The following is a 16,940-nucleotide window of genomic DNA, read 5'->3' as shown; positions in this document are numbered from 1 at the left end:
AGGTCCTCTGTCCATTTTATGATTGGATTGTTAGTTTTTTTGATATTGAGCTGCATGAGCCACTTGTAAATTTTGGAGATTAATCCTTTGTCAGTTGCTTCGTTTGCAAATATTTTCTCCCATTCTGAAGGTTGTCTTTTTGTCTTGTTTATGGCTTCCTTTGCTGTGCAAAAGCTTTTAAGTTTCATTAGGTCCCACTTGTTTGTTTTGTTTTTATTTCCATATCTCTAGGAGGTGGGTCAAAAAGGACCTTGCTGTGATGTATGTCATAGAGTGTTCTGCCTATGTTTTCCTCTAAGAGTTTTATAGTGTCTGGCCTTACATTTAGGTCCTTAATGCATTTTGAGTTTATTTTTGTGTATGGTATTAGGGAGTGTTCTAATTTCATTCTTTTACATGAAGCTGTCCAGTTTTCCCAGCACCACTATTGAAGAGCCTGTCTTTTCTCCATTGTATACTCTTGCCTCCTTTATCAAAAATAAGGTGACCATATGTGTGTGGGTTTATCTCTGGGCTTTCTATCCTGTTCCATTGATCTGTAGTTCTGTTTTTGTTCCAGTACCATACTGTCTTGATTACTGTAGCTTTGTAGTATAGTCTGAAGTCAGGGAGCCTGATTCCTTCAGCTCCGTTTTTCGTTCTCAAGATTGCTTTGGCTCTTCAGGGTCTTTTGTTTATCCATACAAATTGTGAAATTTTTTGTTCTAGTTCTGTGAAAAATGCCATTGGTAGTTTGATAGGGATTGCATTGAATCTGTAGATTGCTTTGTGTAGTATAGTCATTTTCACAATGCTGATTCTTCCAATTCAGGAACATGGTACATCTTCCCATCTGTTTGTATCATCTTTAATTTCTTTCATCAGTGTCTTATAGTTTTCTGCATACAAGTCTTTTGTCTCCTTAGGTAGGTTTTCTCCTAGGTATTTTATTCTTTTTCTTGCAATGGTAAATGGGAGTGCTTCCTCAATTCCTTTTTCAGATTTTTCATCATTAGTGTATAGGAGTGCAAGAGATTTCTGTGCATTCATTTTATATCCTGCTACTTTACCAAATTCGTTGATTAGCTATAGTAGTTTTCTGGTAGCATCTTTGGGATTCTCTTTTTATAGTATAATGTCATCTGCAAACAGTGACAGTTTTACTTCTTCTTTTCTGATTTGTATTCCTTTCATTTCTTTTTCTTCTCTGATTGCTGTGGCTAAAACTTCCAAAACTATGTTGAATAAGAGTGGTGAGTGTGGATAACCTAGTCTCATTCCTGATCTTAGTGAAAATGGTTTCAGTTTTTCACCATTGAGAACGATGTTAGCTGTGGGTTTGTCATATATGACCTTTGTTATGTTGAGGTAAGTTCTGTCTATGCCTACTTTCTGGAGAGTTTTTATCATAAATGGGTGTTGAATTTTGTCGAAAGCTTTTTCTGCATCTATTGAGATGATCATATGGTTTTTCTCCTTCAATTTGTTAATATGGTGTATCACATGATTTTTTTGCATATATTGAAGAATCCTTGCATTCCTGGGATAAACCCCACTTGATCATGGTGTATGATCCTTTTAATGTGCTGTTGGATTCTGTTTGTTAGTATTGTGTTGAGGAGTTTTGCATCTAGGTTCATCAGTGATATTGGTCTGTACTTTTCTTTTTTTGTGACATCTTTCTCTGATTTTGGTATCAAGGTAATGGTGGCCTGGTGGAATGAGTTTGGTAATGTTCCTTCCTCTGCTATATTTTGGCAGAGTTTGAGAAGGATAGGTGTTAGCTCTTCTCTAAATATTTGATAGAATTCGCCTGTGAAGCCATCTGGTCCTGGGCTTTTGTTTGTTGGAAGATTTTTAATCACAGTTTCAATTTCAGTGCTTGTGATTTATCTGTTTATATTTTCTATTTCTTCCTGGTTCAGTCTCAGAAGGTTGTGCTTTTCTAAGAATTTGTCCATTTCTTCCAGGTTGTCTATTTTATTAACATACAGTTGCTTGTAGTATTCTCTCATGATCCTTTGTATTTCTGCAATGTCAGTTGTTACTTCCCCTTTTTCATTTCTAATTCTATTGATTTGAGTCTTCTCCCTTTTTGTTTTGATGAGTCTGGCTAGTGGTTTATCAATTTTGTTTATCTTCTCAAAGAACCACCTTTTAGTTTTACTGATCTTAGCTATTGATTCCTTCATTTTTTTTTCATTTATTTCTGATCTGATCTTTATGATTTCTTTCCTTCTGCTAACTTTGGGTTTTTTTGTTGTTGTTCTTCTTCTTCCTCTAATTGCTTTAGGTGTAAGGTTAGGTTACTTATTTGAGATGTTTCTTGTTTCTTGAGGTAGGATTGCATCTACTAAGTTATATAGCTTGATGAATTTTTAAAATCCATTCTAGGATTTATTCTTATAATATGTTCTTACTTGGAAGGTTTTGGAAGGTGCCTTGTGTTATACATCTTCACCAGGTTCTACAAACTGAGATTTATGGACATGATCGATGTCATCAGATTTATAGTATAGGCAGTATACTCTGCCAAAGTTCAGGGCTAGCTGTTTCAACTCAGGAAGCTAAACAGGCAAAATACATTTAAAGGCATCGCCAGAAGTCAGTCTCACACACATTTCTATATCTGAACAGAAGTGAATGACCTTCCAATCTCTGCCCTGCTCCCTGTGGCCCCTGCACTGCAGTCTCACCTGTTCTCCATTAACTGAATCACTGTTGATTTTTACCAAGGCAAGTCTCTGCACTTGCTAATTGCTCTCTTTGGGACATATTTGCCCACTTTCACTGACTGAGAAGCTTATTCTCCTAGGCTCAGTTTCAACATCACTTCTTACATCCTGATTTTCCTACTCCTCAGTTAAATGTATCTGTTCCTTCCTTCATGTTGTTAGAACCTTCATATATAACTTGTACATGGTACATCTCTCATTATATTAAAACTGTATCTCTACCAATATCCTTGTTCATTTTTATATGAACTGCCCTAAACCTTTCAGCTTTACAAGATTCATGTGTTTTATCTGTAGCTCACCCACATCAAGCATGGTGTTTATTTAGTAATTATTTGTTCAATCAATAAATTAAGAAATGACTGCCAAGCAGAATGAAGATACATCAGTTGAAAAGTATTTTTTATTTTAAGAAAAATCATGTCACAAAATATGCAATGTAATATTAAAAAAATAATTTCATAACCAAATGGTATAATAATAAGATATATTTAAAAACTAAGCTATTAGTGAAAAGAACTCCAGATTATTTTAAACTGTTAATTTACAAGGCTTCAGCTACACTGATGTGAGGAATGGATTAAACTTCAAAACTTATAGGTATCCTAACTATATTAATAAATAATTTTATAGATCATTTGGGGTAAGTATATAATGAGATAACTGATCAAATTAAATTCCTAAAGCATGTTTTCAGAATTCAGATTTATTAGCAATCCCTACCTAATTCAGAACCACATCTCAATCATGTTGTTTTCATAACCTGTTTCACACTTTCACTTTGGACAAGGTTAAACTTTTTCTTACATGGAGTAACACTTAGGACTTCCATAAGATTAAATACAATGAGGAATTTTCCCATTTCAGAGGAGGAAGTGCAAATAAATAAGTTGAGGAAAGGGGCTTCCCTGGTGGTGCAGTGGTTGAGAGTCCGCCTGCCGATGCAGGGGACACAGGTTCCTGCCCCGGTCCGGGAAGATCCCACATGCTGCGGAGCAGCTGGGCGCGTGAGCCATGGCCTCTGAGCCTGCGCGTCCAGAGCCTGTGCTCCGCAATGGGAGAGGCCACAGCAGTGAGAGGCCCGCGTACCGCAAAAAAAAGAAGTTGAGAAAAAATAGGATAACAATCTAAAAGGAACAAAAAGCAAGGTCATTTTGCTAGAAATGCAGAATGATTCTGATATCTCTGTCTTCCTATAGGTGAGAGTGGACAAGTTCTTCTATATCTAACATTCAGGTCAATTCAGGTTTTTTCTGAAGAGTTTGGAAAATCATCTGGGCTGAGGCAGGAAAGAAGCAAACTGAAGGTCAGAAGTGTGATAAGAACGATGGGAAGTGTTTCACGCTATACACATTTGTGGAGCTTGAGGACCTAAGAGACTTTAAAAGTGTTAGCAAGTGGTACAATTACTATTCAGGAAGTTCTGTCAAATACATGTGAATTCCCTTGGCTCAAACAAGGATATTGAGACTAAGTCCTTTCAAGCCCCTTGCAAACACATTCTGCAATGCTTCAAAGAACAACCTTTGAAAAAGTAGTTTGTAGACAGAAAAATGTAGTATCTTCTGTACATAAATTATCTTCTAGGTGGTTGCTTATCCTGTAGACAGGCTCTCATTATTGGGGCACAGGATTTTGTATGATATAAAAAGATATAACACTGTTTATATTGAACGTCACTATTGTAATTATTAATATGTTCTGTTAGACGTTTTGGGCAACATAATTAAAGATTTAAAATTTAAAATGTCCTCCTCCTCACAGATGGTAAGCTTTGCTACTAAAAATTAATTTTCTGCCTAAATGCTGAAATTCAGAGTTATACTTCTCTTTTGGGGAAAAGAGGAACATGAAAATTAGCACTTAACTTTTTGCTACATTTCATTTTTAACGTACTGTTTTTTACCTTTATTATGCCAGAAGAAATTATGAAAGATTGCTTTAAAAGTCTACTCTTGGGGCTTCCCTGGTGGCGCAGTGGTTGAGAGTCCGCCTGCCGATGCAGGGGAAACGGGTTCGTGCCCCGGTCCGGGAAGATCCCACATGCTGCGGAGCGGCTGGGCGCGTGAGCCATGGCCTCTGAGCCTGCCCGTCCGGAGCCTGTGCTCCACAACGGGAGAGGCCACAACAGTGAGAGGCCCGCGTACAGCAGGAAAAAAAAAAAAAAAAAGTCTACTCTTAAAATTTAATAATATCATATGATTTTTCTTTGACTTTATCTGTCAAAGACTCTCTTTATAAGTTAATGATTAATCTTGCCCAGGTGTTGACTATCTAAATTTTTTCATCTTTAACACTCTATGTTTAAATAATTATTTAGTATCCCATTGTGCTTTTCAACCAATTTTACATCCCCAAATTAATAAAAGTTAATAAAGCTGTCTTTAATACTTTCTTTACTATAGGCAGCAATTTTATGTTTCAGTCAATGAAGTTTCAAGTTAGTTAAAACTAAATTAATAAAAGTAAACCTCTACCAAACAGTTTAGCAAATAAGATGAACAGAGTTCCTCAATAGTTCACAAGTGCATCCTTAGCCTTACTAACTAAACTCAGGAGACCTGACCTTGGCCCCCAAATGTATAGTGTCTGTTGACATTTTTGTTTCATTCTGAATACATCTTTGGAAACCTCCTGTCTTTTTAACTTCAAGATACAAGCAAAAATTTCAACACACAAGTCCAGTGGCTAAAATTCAGCTTAGTGTCCTGGCCCATGTGTTCCTCTCACCCCCAAGTTGTATCTTTAGCTCTCATACCTTCTCCCTGCTTTGCCATAAATTAAGCACATCTGCTGGAGTGAATTAATGAAATGTGATAGGATTGTAATTTTTCCACCAATCTGAAATTAAAATCTAGGGAAAAGTACTAGGAGAAAGCTTAATTCCATGAATGTGGATACTCACATAAATTTTCTTAATAATCAAGAACTTTAAAAATAAAAATTTATAGTCAGAGAAAATGATTTTCACGTTTTTAGGTCTCTCTTTGTATCCTCCCACCAATCCTGTGAAGCTGGGATTCCTCATCAGTTCCTAGCACCAAAAGATGAGGGAGGAGTGAACTTGTGTAGGGTGTTCTTTAAATTTTCTATTCTTCATAAAGTGCTTAGCATATTTTCTGCCACAAACTTAAGTACTGAAAAAAATTAGTTATTAAAATTATTTTAAGCTTTTTGTGGAGGTGAAAAGTATGCTTTCTTCATGTTTAATAAAAATTACTGAACATCTCTAGCTGTTTACATGTCACAGAGAAGTTAAGGAATGGTAGGACAGCTTACTATAAAATTGGAAAGTGTTAAGTAGTTACAATACATGCAACCAAAGAATGGATGCAAAGCTTACTTTGTTTCTACTTGTTTTATTTAAGGTAAGGACACTATCAGGAAAACTATCATTCTCATCTAGTTCCTTTTCCACCTCTTCAACTGTACTTTTAAACATTGCTGAAAGCTCTGATCAGGGTGTGCATGACCAGGTATTTGACGGATGCTTGCCTTTTCCAAGGTGAATCGCTTTTATTAAAACATATTGTGAATGGCATTTTACCCTTAAAGCATGGCATTTTGAGGTCAGACTAGTACTTCTGCTGCTAAAAATAATATTAGAAAATGACTCTTACCAAATAATAAGCACCTGCCATTTTACATATAGAAAGCGGAAGTGAAATACTTCTCATGCCAGAGATTCAATTCTCTTTTTTTATGTTTTATGATCAAAACCACTAAGCAGCTTACATGTCCAATAAATGGAATAATACTTCATTGTCATGCTTCAGATTGCAAACCTTGTATAACTCGAGCTCAAACCATCCCAAGCAGTTGTTGAACACATCATTAGTTTCCCTTCCCTAAAGGGACATTGGAGATATTTTCATAATGATGTGCAGGCATATTTTGAAAGAAGATTATTATTTAATAAAGATAAAAAATCATCAGTTTAGGCCAAACAAAAGAAACACAAATACAACATAAGGAAGAATGATAAGTGAAAAATAGAAGATGCTATGCCAGTGATTGAGCATGAAAATATCATTCTTTTATAAAATTAATTTGATATCAAATAAATAATAATCATTCATTTTAGGAAGATTTGTCCATATAACAGAAATATATCTCTGCATATAAAAAGAAAGAATAATAACTTTTCTATAAAATTACTGTAGTTCCCATATTCATGTACACACATACCTTTATTTTCATATATATCTCATTCTTTGTGTTTGGGGGAATTGAATGGTGAAAGGGAATTGAAAGGGAAAGGAAGAAAAAAATAATGGGAAATGATAATATAGATTTTTGCTTTAATTACTCAGAATTCATCCACTAACAAGAGAAAAAATCAAACTCAGAGGCCACAAGTGCTAGCCAAAACCTTGATAATAGACATATATTTTACTGGTCACATACAAGCATTAATTACAGAACATTCATTGAGCATCCATTACATATAGACCTTGTCCTTGTCCCTGACAACTTAAATGAGTAAATCATAGTTCTTGATATCAAATGTTAATGGTTGGGCTTCCCTGGTGGTGCAGTGGTTAAATAACCACCTGCCAATGCAGGGGACATGGGTTCGAGCCCTGGTCCAGGAAGATCCCACATGCCATGGAGCAACTAAGCCCGGGCACCACAGCTACTGAACCTGTGTTCTAGAGCCCACGAGCCACAACTACTGAGCCTGCGTGCCACAATTACTGAAGTCCGTGCCCCTAGAGCCCGTGCTCTGCAACAAGAAGCCACCACAATGAGAAGCCCGTGCACTGCAGTGAAGAGTAGCCCCTGCTTGCTGCAACTGGAGAAAACCCGCGCACAGAAACGAAGACCAACAAAGCCAAAGATAAATAAAATAAATAAATAAATTTATTTTAAAAATGTTAATGGCCTAATAGGAAAGATAGACTTGCAGCCAGATAAATGTATTAAAATAAGTTAGAATCAGAATATAAAAGTGCACATGGATTAACAACTGGAAAATGGAGGGAGATTCATTATTCCCTCACAACATGGAGGAAGGGACGAGTCCTCATTCAGTATTGGTCTATTGTGGAGGTAATGGGTGATTTGGGATTTTAAAGAAGACTATAAATATTTGATAGACAGAGAATCTGACAACGTCATCTAGACCAGAAAGCCTGTCCAGAGGAAGAGAGGTGCAACTTATTACACCTTCGCTGCAACACAATGTGTAAAGGAACAAGAGTTTAGGAGAGGAATCTAAAGTGAGCCAGAACATAAAAGGCCCTTGCACAGAATGCAAGGCATCCTGAGCTTTAGTCCTTGGCAGTATAGAGTCTTTAATCTGAAAAGCAGCATGGTATAAAAAGTTGAAAGAGCAGTTTGGTAGATACTGCAACTATAAGAGGAAGGAGCTTGTAGGGATATATTGATAAGTGTAGGACTTAGTAAATATTATCTACTGAATGCTATTCTTATATTTGAAAAAACTCCAAGTCAGGAATCTGAAAATTGGATTTCCATTTAGAACTCACAAAACTTACTTGCGGCCAAAACCAAAGTGAGCTCTAATTTCCAGTCTTTCCAACAAACCATTTTTATTGTCTTTCTGCATCAGAGCAACATTTAACCATATGTTGCCAACTAACTTCTCTCTCAAGAGAAAGGCATAACTGTTAATATACAAATTAGTTGCACTTTTAATAGGAGATTATCAGTATTCAAAAATAATAGTTGGTTTGAAATTTAAATATCATATAATTGGTTAACATAAACATTTGGTTTTATTTTCTTTCTGCCTTAGGATAACTTTAGATGCTCTCTTTTACTTCATTTTTTGAATTCATCTCATATTTATCTTTTATTTCATAAAAATGTATAATTCTTATCTTTTGGCATTAAAAGTTTTTGCAATATTTACATACATAAATCAAAAGATAATAATTGTCTAAATTGTGTCTACCATCATTCTGGGCATGGGATAACCAAGAAGCAAGTTTTCAAATGCCCTGGAGAGGGGAGGAAATGTATTCTTTGCTTTATAAAAAAAGGATAAATATACCTGAAAAAACTAGGGATTAAGTAAGTGTCACATTACCTAGTTCTGAGGATGAATGTGACCTTGGGGTCCTACTCCATACATAATAGACAGCTTCTGACAATGATTTAAATTTGTTATCAGAGACGAATCTTAACTGCTAACTTTTTAAAAGATCTTTAATTTAACATTTTTAGAATTAAACTAAAAACCTCTCGCTTCTCCTTGGCTTATATAAGTACTACGTTTACCTTGAGTCTCCTTTCAATATGAATTATTCCAATTATTATTGATGCTATCCTTTTCTCCACTGTTGTGCACAGGCCTCCTGAATTATTTTCTACTTTACTGGAGCTGTTTTCTGAATTACCCCTATCTGACCAATAAATGGTGCAACATTCCTTCCTTTGTAGCCAGTCACTGATAAGAAGTGAAGAATCCACCTAAATCACTAATATCAGAAGTAAATGATTTGCATGGAAGACAAAGGAAAGAGTGAGCAAGATAATTTTGTGCCTTCTCTTCATATAACAAGATCTAGAGAGATGGGAAGTGAATCAGGGTTGAAGATAAGCAGAACATTTTCAGAAGTCATTTGGAGTCTTTGATCATTAAATGCTCATAATGAATGCAGAAGAAAGAAAAAAGTTTTCCCTATGAAGTTTGTGGATCCTGGTGAATATGAAAGATAGGAATTCTGCTTCCCAACTCTAGTTTTAGTGTAAGCAATTAGCAAATGCCATCCATGCCACTAGGCTCAGAAGAATAGTTCAAGTGGCAGTATGGTCCCTCTTTGTGTGAAGATTACTTCCTGCCATTACTACAGCACACACACGGCAGGGCAGATTTTTCCCAGATATTATATGGCCTCAATTTGGGGGATGTGTCCAGTGGTGGTGGGCAGGCTTGCCAGGTTCTGTAATATGAAAGCTTGATCCTCTACTTAGAGATTAGAGAAAAATTTTGAGACATTATTTGTTACCAACAGGGAACTAAAAGAAAGGGAGAGCCGAATCTCGCGGTTTCAACATTTAAGGAAATGAATGACTGAATATGTGCCCAGAGCAGCCATGATCTCAGACAGGGTGAGCCCAAAAAAGATGTTGTCTGTATAAATGATTGAATGACATAGGTATGTAGTCATTCTTCCTCATATTTCTATTTCCAGAGAATTTAAAGTGTGATAGGTAGTGAAAAAGTTTAAGGACAGTAATTTAACCTGCACTTTGGCTAGCATAATTTATTGTGAATTTGACAAAAAAAAATTACTACTTTGAACATAATATATCTATAAAAAGAATTTAAAAATTGCCTGCTAAAATGTAAAAGAACATTGTTTCACATTTGAAACACGTTTTTTGGGTTTTTTTTTTTGTTTGTTTGTTTGTTTTTAAAGAAGATGTTGGGGGTAGGAGTTTATTAATTTATTTATTTTTGCTGTGTTGGGTCTTCGTTTCTGTGCTAGGGCTTTCTCTAGTTGTGGCAAGTGGGGGCCACTCTTCATCGCGGTGCGCGGGCCACTCACTATCACAGCCTCTCCCGTTGCGGAGCACAGGCTCCAGACGCGCAGGCTCAGTACTTGTGGCCCACGGGCCCAGCCGCTCCGTGGCATGCGGGATCCTCCCGGACCAGGGCTCAAACCCGTGTCCCCTGCATTAACAGGCAGATTCTCAACCCCTGCATCACCAGGGAAGCCCCTGAAACACATGTTTATAAAAAGTAAATCTCATTATTTAATTTTGCAAAGCATGAATTATAGGATCCACACTATGAATGGTCAGTTAGCTTACTAAACATTATATGCGGTTAAAACTGGTAGTAGAGCAAAGACAAGTCTTGTAGAAAAAAATATTTTAGTCATTTCAAGATCACAGATGTCAAATTTTTGGCTTCCTGGTGAAAAATTATTAGCTTTTCAATTATACAAAAATTAAAGAAGTATTTTAATAAAACATTAAATTTTAATGAAAGACAAATTTGATTTAAAAGTTAAAGTTCAGAAATTCAGAATTTGTGAATTTGTGAAAATCTAAACATGTATCAAAATGGGTTTTATTCTTGTATAAGTCTAATAAAAAGTGTTTATTAAAAAAAATTCTTCAATATATAAAAAATTATGAGGCATGATTATCCACTTTAGAAATTGACATTTTATCAAATATTTTTTCAAGCATTCATAAAATTTTATTGTATAATTTACACTTTGATTAAAATGATACCCAAAGCTCCAACTATATCTGTGTGTATATATAAAAATCTAGAAACAATAAGCGCTGGAGAGGGTGTGGAGAAAAGGGAACACTCTTGCACTGTTGGTGGGAATGTAAATTGATACAGCCACTATGGAGAAGAGTATGGAGGTTCCTTAAAAATTCACTGGCCATTTTTAACATAGGAAAGACTTTGCTTACTTTGGGAAAACTTCCATTCTCCTCAGCTAAAATATTTACTTATTTAAGTTGTTTTTAAGAGACTGACTCTTGTTTGTTTTATTATCTCTTGGTAATCTTGAATAGCTCTAATTTATTCAAGGTTATCTATTTAAAAGCCCCATGCTCTTTATTAACAACAATAATTAAAACCCCCAAATGTCAAAATACAACAGCCACAGTAAGTGAATAATACCAATTATACTGATAACATACAGATATGTATCATTTATTTCTCAGGATTGATATGACCACAGAAGTGCAAAATCATTAATCCCTTCATTTTATACCTGTTGTATACTATTTAAATTTAAACTATATTAAATTAAAAATTTAATTTTCCTCAAACTAGCGATCATTAATGTGCTCAATTGTCACATGTGGTTAGTAGCTATTGTATTGATCAGTGCAGATATGGAATATTTTCATTATCTCAGAAAGTTTTATTAGCTCCTGCTGCTAGTCATTAACAACTACAATGAACGTATAAAAGGAAATTCAGATAATTTAATGAGAAACCAGAGTTTAAAAATGCCTTATTACTGGTATTTATTTCCCATAAAAACTTTAAAGTATTCATAAAATTATATCCATGCTTAATTATGAGAATATGAAATATACACAGTTCTCTGTATAAATAAGTATTACAAAGTAGTTTTCTTTTTTTATAATAAAGTTGAAGATATGTCAGTAAACTTGGCTTCATTTCCTTTTTGATAATCATGGAAGTAGATAATTAAATGATGTTTATTAAAACTCCCTCTGACACTGAATATTTCAAAATAATGTGCTTCCCATCATTGGATATCAAAGAAGAAGAAGAAGAAAATGAATAGTTGAAAGACCATTCAAATTAATTTATCCTATTAAAATGCCTATCCATGGATATCAGTTTTTATTACATTCTGAAGCCTACAGGATTACAATGATATTAGAGTTCAAAGTAGTTCAAAGTAAATGAGAATGGATACTTAGGATAATCAGGAAGAACCATTGCTAAAAAGAAATGCTCTGCAATGCTGTTTCCTTTCATTTTTTAACTGACACATAAAAAGTAAAATGATATATCAAACCAGAACTGTTATTATTTCTTTCTAGGGCTGTAATAATTGTACATTAGATTTAGTTACAGAAAACATTTAGAATATTTTATTAATGAGTGTTATTATAAAGTATATTTCATTAATGAGTGTTATTATAAAGTAGTATAAATTTATTTTTTGTGATCTATCAGATTTTTAAATTAATAGTTTATTTAATGAGCAGTTTTAGATTTACAGAAAAGTTGAACAGAAAGCAAAGGGGGTTACCATATCCCCTTCACTCTTCCATACCAGTTTTCATTATTATTTACATCTTGCATTAATGTGGTACATATGTTATAATTGATAAGCCAATATTGATACATTATTACTCGCTAAAGTCAACAGTATACATTAAGGCTCCCTTCATGCTGTGCATTCTATGGGTTTTGACAGAATGTGGAATGACATGTATCGACCATTACAGTATTACACAGAATATTTTTACTGACCTAAAAATCCCCTGTGCTCTACCTACTCATTCCTCCGTCTTTCCCCCTATTCCCCTGGCAACCACTGATATTTTTTACTCTCTCTATAGTTTTTCCTTTTCCAGACTGTTATACAGTCAGCATTACACAGTATGTAGCCTTTCAGACTGGCTTCTTTCACTCTGCAATATTTATTTAAGTGCCTCCATGACTTTATGTAGCTGCATAGCTCATTTTTTTTAATATTTCACTTAATTTTTTAAATTTGTTTTTGGAAGTCTATCAGAATTTTTATTAATTATGTTTTGAAATAATTGAAGACGTAAAAGTACTATAGGAAGTTCTCATACACTCTTCACTGAGCCTCCCCAGTGTTAATTCTAACCAGAGTACAATTATCAAAACTACAAAATTATCATGGGTATGATACTATTTTTCGAGTTACACATTTGATTCCAATTTCATCAGTTTTCCCATTAATGTCCCTTCTTCGTTCAGATAGATAATCCTCTTGGATCTGGCATACAACATGGTGTTCAATCAAGAAAGGGAACTAGAGAATTCTGCTGTAGTACTAAGAAAAACATTAATCCATCTTATTCTACAGAACATGCACCCAAACTTTTGGTAACTGAGTTACAAAGAATATATGTACTGATTTTTTTTTTTTTTTTTTTTTACTGTTTTGGGCTTATTTGACTCTAATCTTAGACTATTAGTAGTTGATAATTGCAATTCTTTTCTTCAGATAACTTAAAGTTTCTGAAAAAAATTAAGTCCAAATTTTAAAAATTTGAATTACGTCTTTTGGGAATTTGCCACTGCTGTTCCTCATCTTACCCTTCTTTTCATTTTCATCAACACACTTTACTCCCACTACAGTGACATTCTCATTGTTTTCTAATTAAACAGACAACTTTAAGCTTTTGTTTTAATTGGCTTTGATTTTATTCTCCAGTTTTCTCCCATTTAATTACTAGGTGTTCTAACAACTTGAGCTATGACAGGGGCCTCTGTCAGATAGAAGAAGGGGATTGGATTCTATTTACCTTAAACACAGAAGTGTTCAGGTTAGCATCTAATGACAGCAAAAAAGTTAATTGTCACTCTCCCTATGAAAAGAGGAGCTAAGAAGTAAGCAAACCAAATTGTCAAGAAGCCTTGGAAATTGTGAACTCAAAATATTTTATCAGAATGGGTGAGATAGGACAGGACCTGAGTTTGCTGGGAGCAAATTTTGTTTGATAGAGTACAGAAACTGTAAGAAGTAGGTGTGCATTTATATATATATATATATATTTTTTTTTTAAAAAGCAACTGTTAACAAATGTTGAGCACCAACATTTTGTCCACTTTGTTTTCTTTAATTATGTGAAAAAAATTTTTTTTGAAAATTTCAAAAACATTGAAAACCAAAGAAGTGCTCATCCTTTGTAGATGTGATTTTCATTAGAGTGGTGATAAGAAGGGTGACATTTTCACAACTGCATCCACCATCCTAGGAGAGCCCATCAACAATTCAAGATGAAGGCATGTTGTTTGAAAAAAAGAGATTTATATGAATGCCTCAAACTCATTAAAGACAGTAATCACATTCATCTGATTTTAAAGTTTTCAAGTAACATTTAATAAGGATAAGTAGTTTTTACATTAATTTAACAGTGTTGAGAAATGCTTTATCTTCTGTCTAAAACCATTTTTTCCCCAACTCTTGCTCACAACAGTAAATTACATCAGTTGCCTAGTTGCTCAAACTAGTAATATAGTGGTCATTCTTGATTTCCTCTCTTCCCCTCTGCTATTCCTCTACTGACATACATTAAATCTTCAACTTCAGCTAGTAGAAACTCTATATATCTCAGTTCTGTTCTCCTATCTTTATTGGCACTGCTACCTACCCCCAGTCGAAACCATTACTCTTCTTCACATGGACTAGTGGAATAACCCCCTCTCTTTCAGTCTTGCTTGTGACTCCCTTCTAAATTGAATCTTACAGTAGTGATCTGTGTCCTGTTAAAAATATAAATTGGTCAAATTACTCCCTTGATTAGATATATTGCAGAGTCCTGATTAAATGGAATAAAATATTGATTCCCTTCAATGACCTACTGTGAGTATCTATAGGCCCCACACCCATCACTACTGTTCACACTAAAGCTTCACTGCTTCTGATCATTTCTTGAACACATCAGATTTTTTCTCAGATTTGCCAAGAAGTATATTTTTTAAAAAGGCTCTCAATGCGAATGTATCCTGTTCAGATAAACAAAACCCAAAGTAAAAACCTGTATCTCATAGTACACATAGCATTCTTTATCTCAATGATATATCCCACACAATAAAATTCAGCAATCTTTCACAATAAAACAATAATAAAACATATCTTATTTTACTTTAAACCATTTCCCAAGGTGCATTATTATTAAAGAATAATCCAAGGAATTATTAAAGAATTTATCCAAAGAATTTTAAAGAGGTAAAATCTTGAAAAAAACCAATTTATTTTATACTATCAGTGACTCAATGATATTTTAGTCTGTCAATGAAATAAAATTGTCTAATTTATTCTGCTATAAATTTCAGTTCTGAGTTTGAACAAAAAATAAACATATTCAATACTAGCCAAAGTTCATAGAAAATAATAAATTGTCTTTTTCTATCTTTATTCATATCATATATTTTCTAGAATAGTTTTAAATTTTCTGCAGAGATTGTAAACAGTTATGGACAAACTTCTGGGATTGGTTTAATTATAACAAAATATATTTGTTTAAGGGTACTGTTTTTTAAACTATTCATGAAAATAAATATTTTTCTTTTAAAAAAAGTATATTTACCTTATAATAGTACTGACAAACATTGTCCAAATGCAGTAAGTTATTGGATTTACATGCTTTTTAAATTGTTTAACTCCTTATAAATAACATACATACTAAAAGATTATCCAGAATTTGTCCTGGATAGGATATATTATTTTCTGTTTGAAATATATATTATGCATATGAACATATTTTTATTATTATTTTTGTTATTATTAGTTGTCAATACAGTAATTGAATATAATTAAATTTATTGAATAGGTTTGATATAAAAAAAAAAGACTAACAACCATAGGTGAGAAGCCATGTTTTTGATGTTGACGTAGTTAATATAAATATCAGCACAGGTTGGGTGGAGAAAAGACACAACTAGATCGATCTATTTAGTTATATAATAAAGATTTAAAAAATCGGTTTTGAACATTTGTGTTGGCATTTGAGTTAAAGAAATTGGATTTAAGATGACAATTCATAATTCCTCAGCAGATCAAGCAAAACTAGAAGAGGGAGCAGAATTCTATTTAAACAAATGGACTTTGGAGTCAAGTAGGTGGAGTTTGGAATCCTGGTTTGCATCTTATATTTGCTGTATGACCTTAGGAGAAGCATGTATCATCTCTAAGCTTTGGTTTGGTCTTCTGAAAAATGAAGAAAACAGATCTACCTTAATGGATGGTTTGAGAGATTAATGAAGTAAATCCATGTAAACTGACTCATATATTTAGTGAAATATATTCTAAACTCTCAGTAAATGCTAGATATTGCATTGTCGTGAATAAATCAATATCATCATGCCATGTAGTGAATCTTCCTAAGTTAGGTATGATATTATGTCCCACAGAACAAAGGATGTGTGACAAAACTGTGGTTTTATCAGTGGGACAATTTTCTAAGTCTTGAAAATGTTGTAAATTGTTCAACCTATTAAAGATTTGAAAGATTCTTTTATCCCAGGTTATTCCCACTGAAAGGAATACACATGAACACATAAATTAGAATAAGAAATAACATAAAAACACAGAAACAGGTATCTGTGACAAAATATATCACCTTATTTGCACTTTCCTTCCTACTATGGATACCTAATTTAGAAGAAAATAACAGCCATAATACAATTGTGAAGAAAGTAAGATGCTAATGGCAAAGGAGGATGGAAAAGCAGTGTGAAGACTAAGGATGAGGGAGTAACAACAAGAAAGCAAGTTTTATTGTGTAAAATTAATAAACTACAAAATGTGAAGATACTATCTTACTGCTAATCATCAAAAAGAGTACTATTTACTAAATCAAAATACCAGGTAATTTTTTGGTAGTATCTAATTATTACTAAAGCCTGAAATGATTTCAAATGGGGAGAGAAATATGGAATAACCTAAATAGGCTAAATGAATGATGGTTTAAAATAACATGATAAATTGATTCCACAAATATTTATACGGGGTGAAAAAAGTAACTGAAGAAAATTAAATT

Source organism: Tursiops truncatus, chromosome 7 (genome assembly GCF_011762595.2).
Source record: "Tursiops truncatus isolate mTurTru1 chromosome 7, mTurTru1.mat.Y, whole genome shotgun sequence".
Lineage (NCBI taxonomy): Eukaryota > Metazoa > Chordata > Mammalia > Artiodactyla > Delphinidae > Tursiops > Tursiops truncatus.
Note: the sequence above shows the minus strand (reverse complement) of the source record.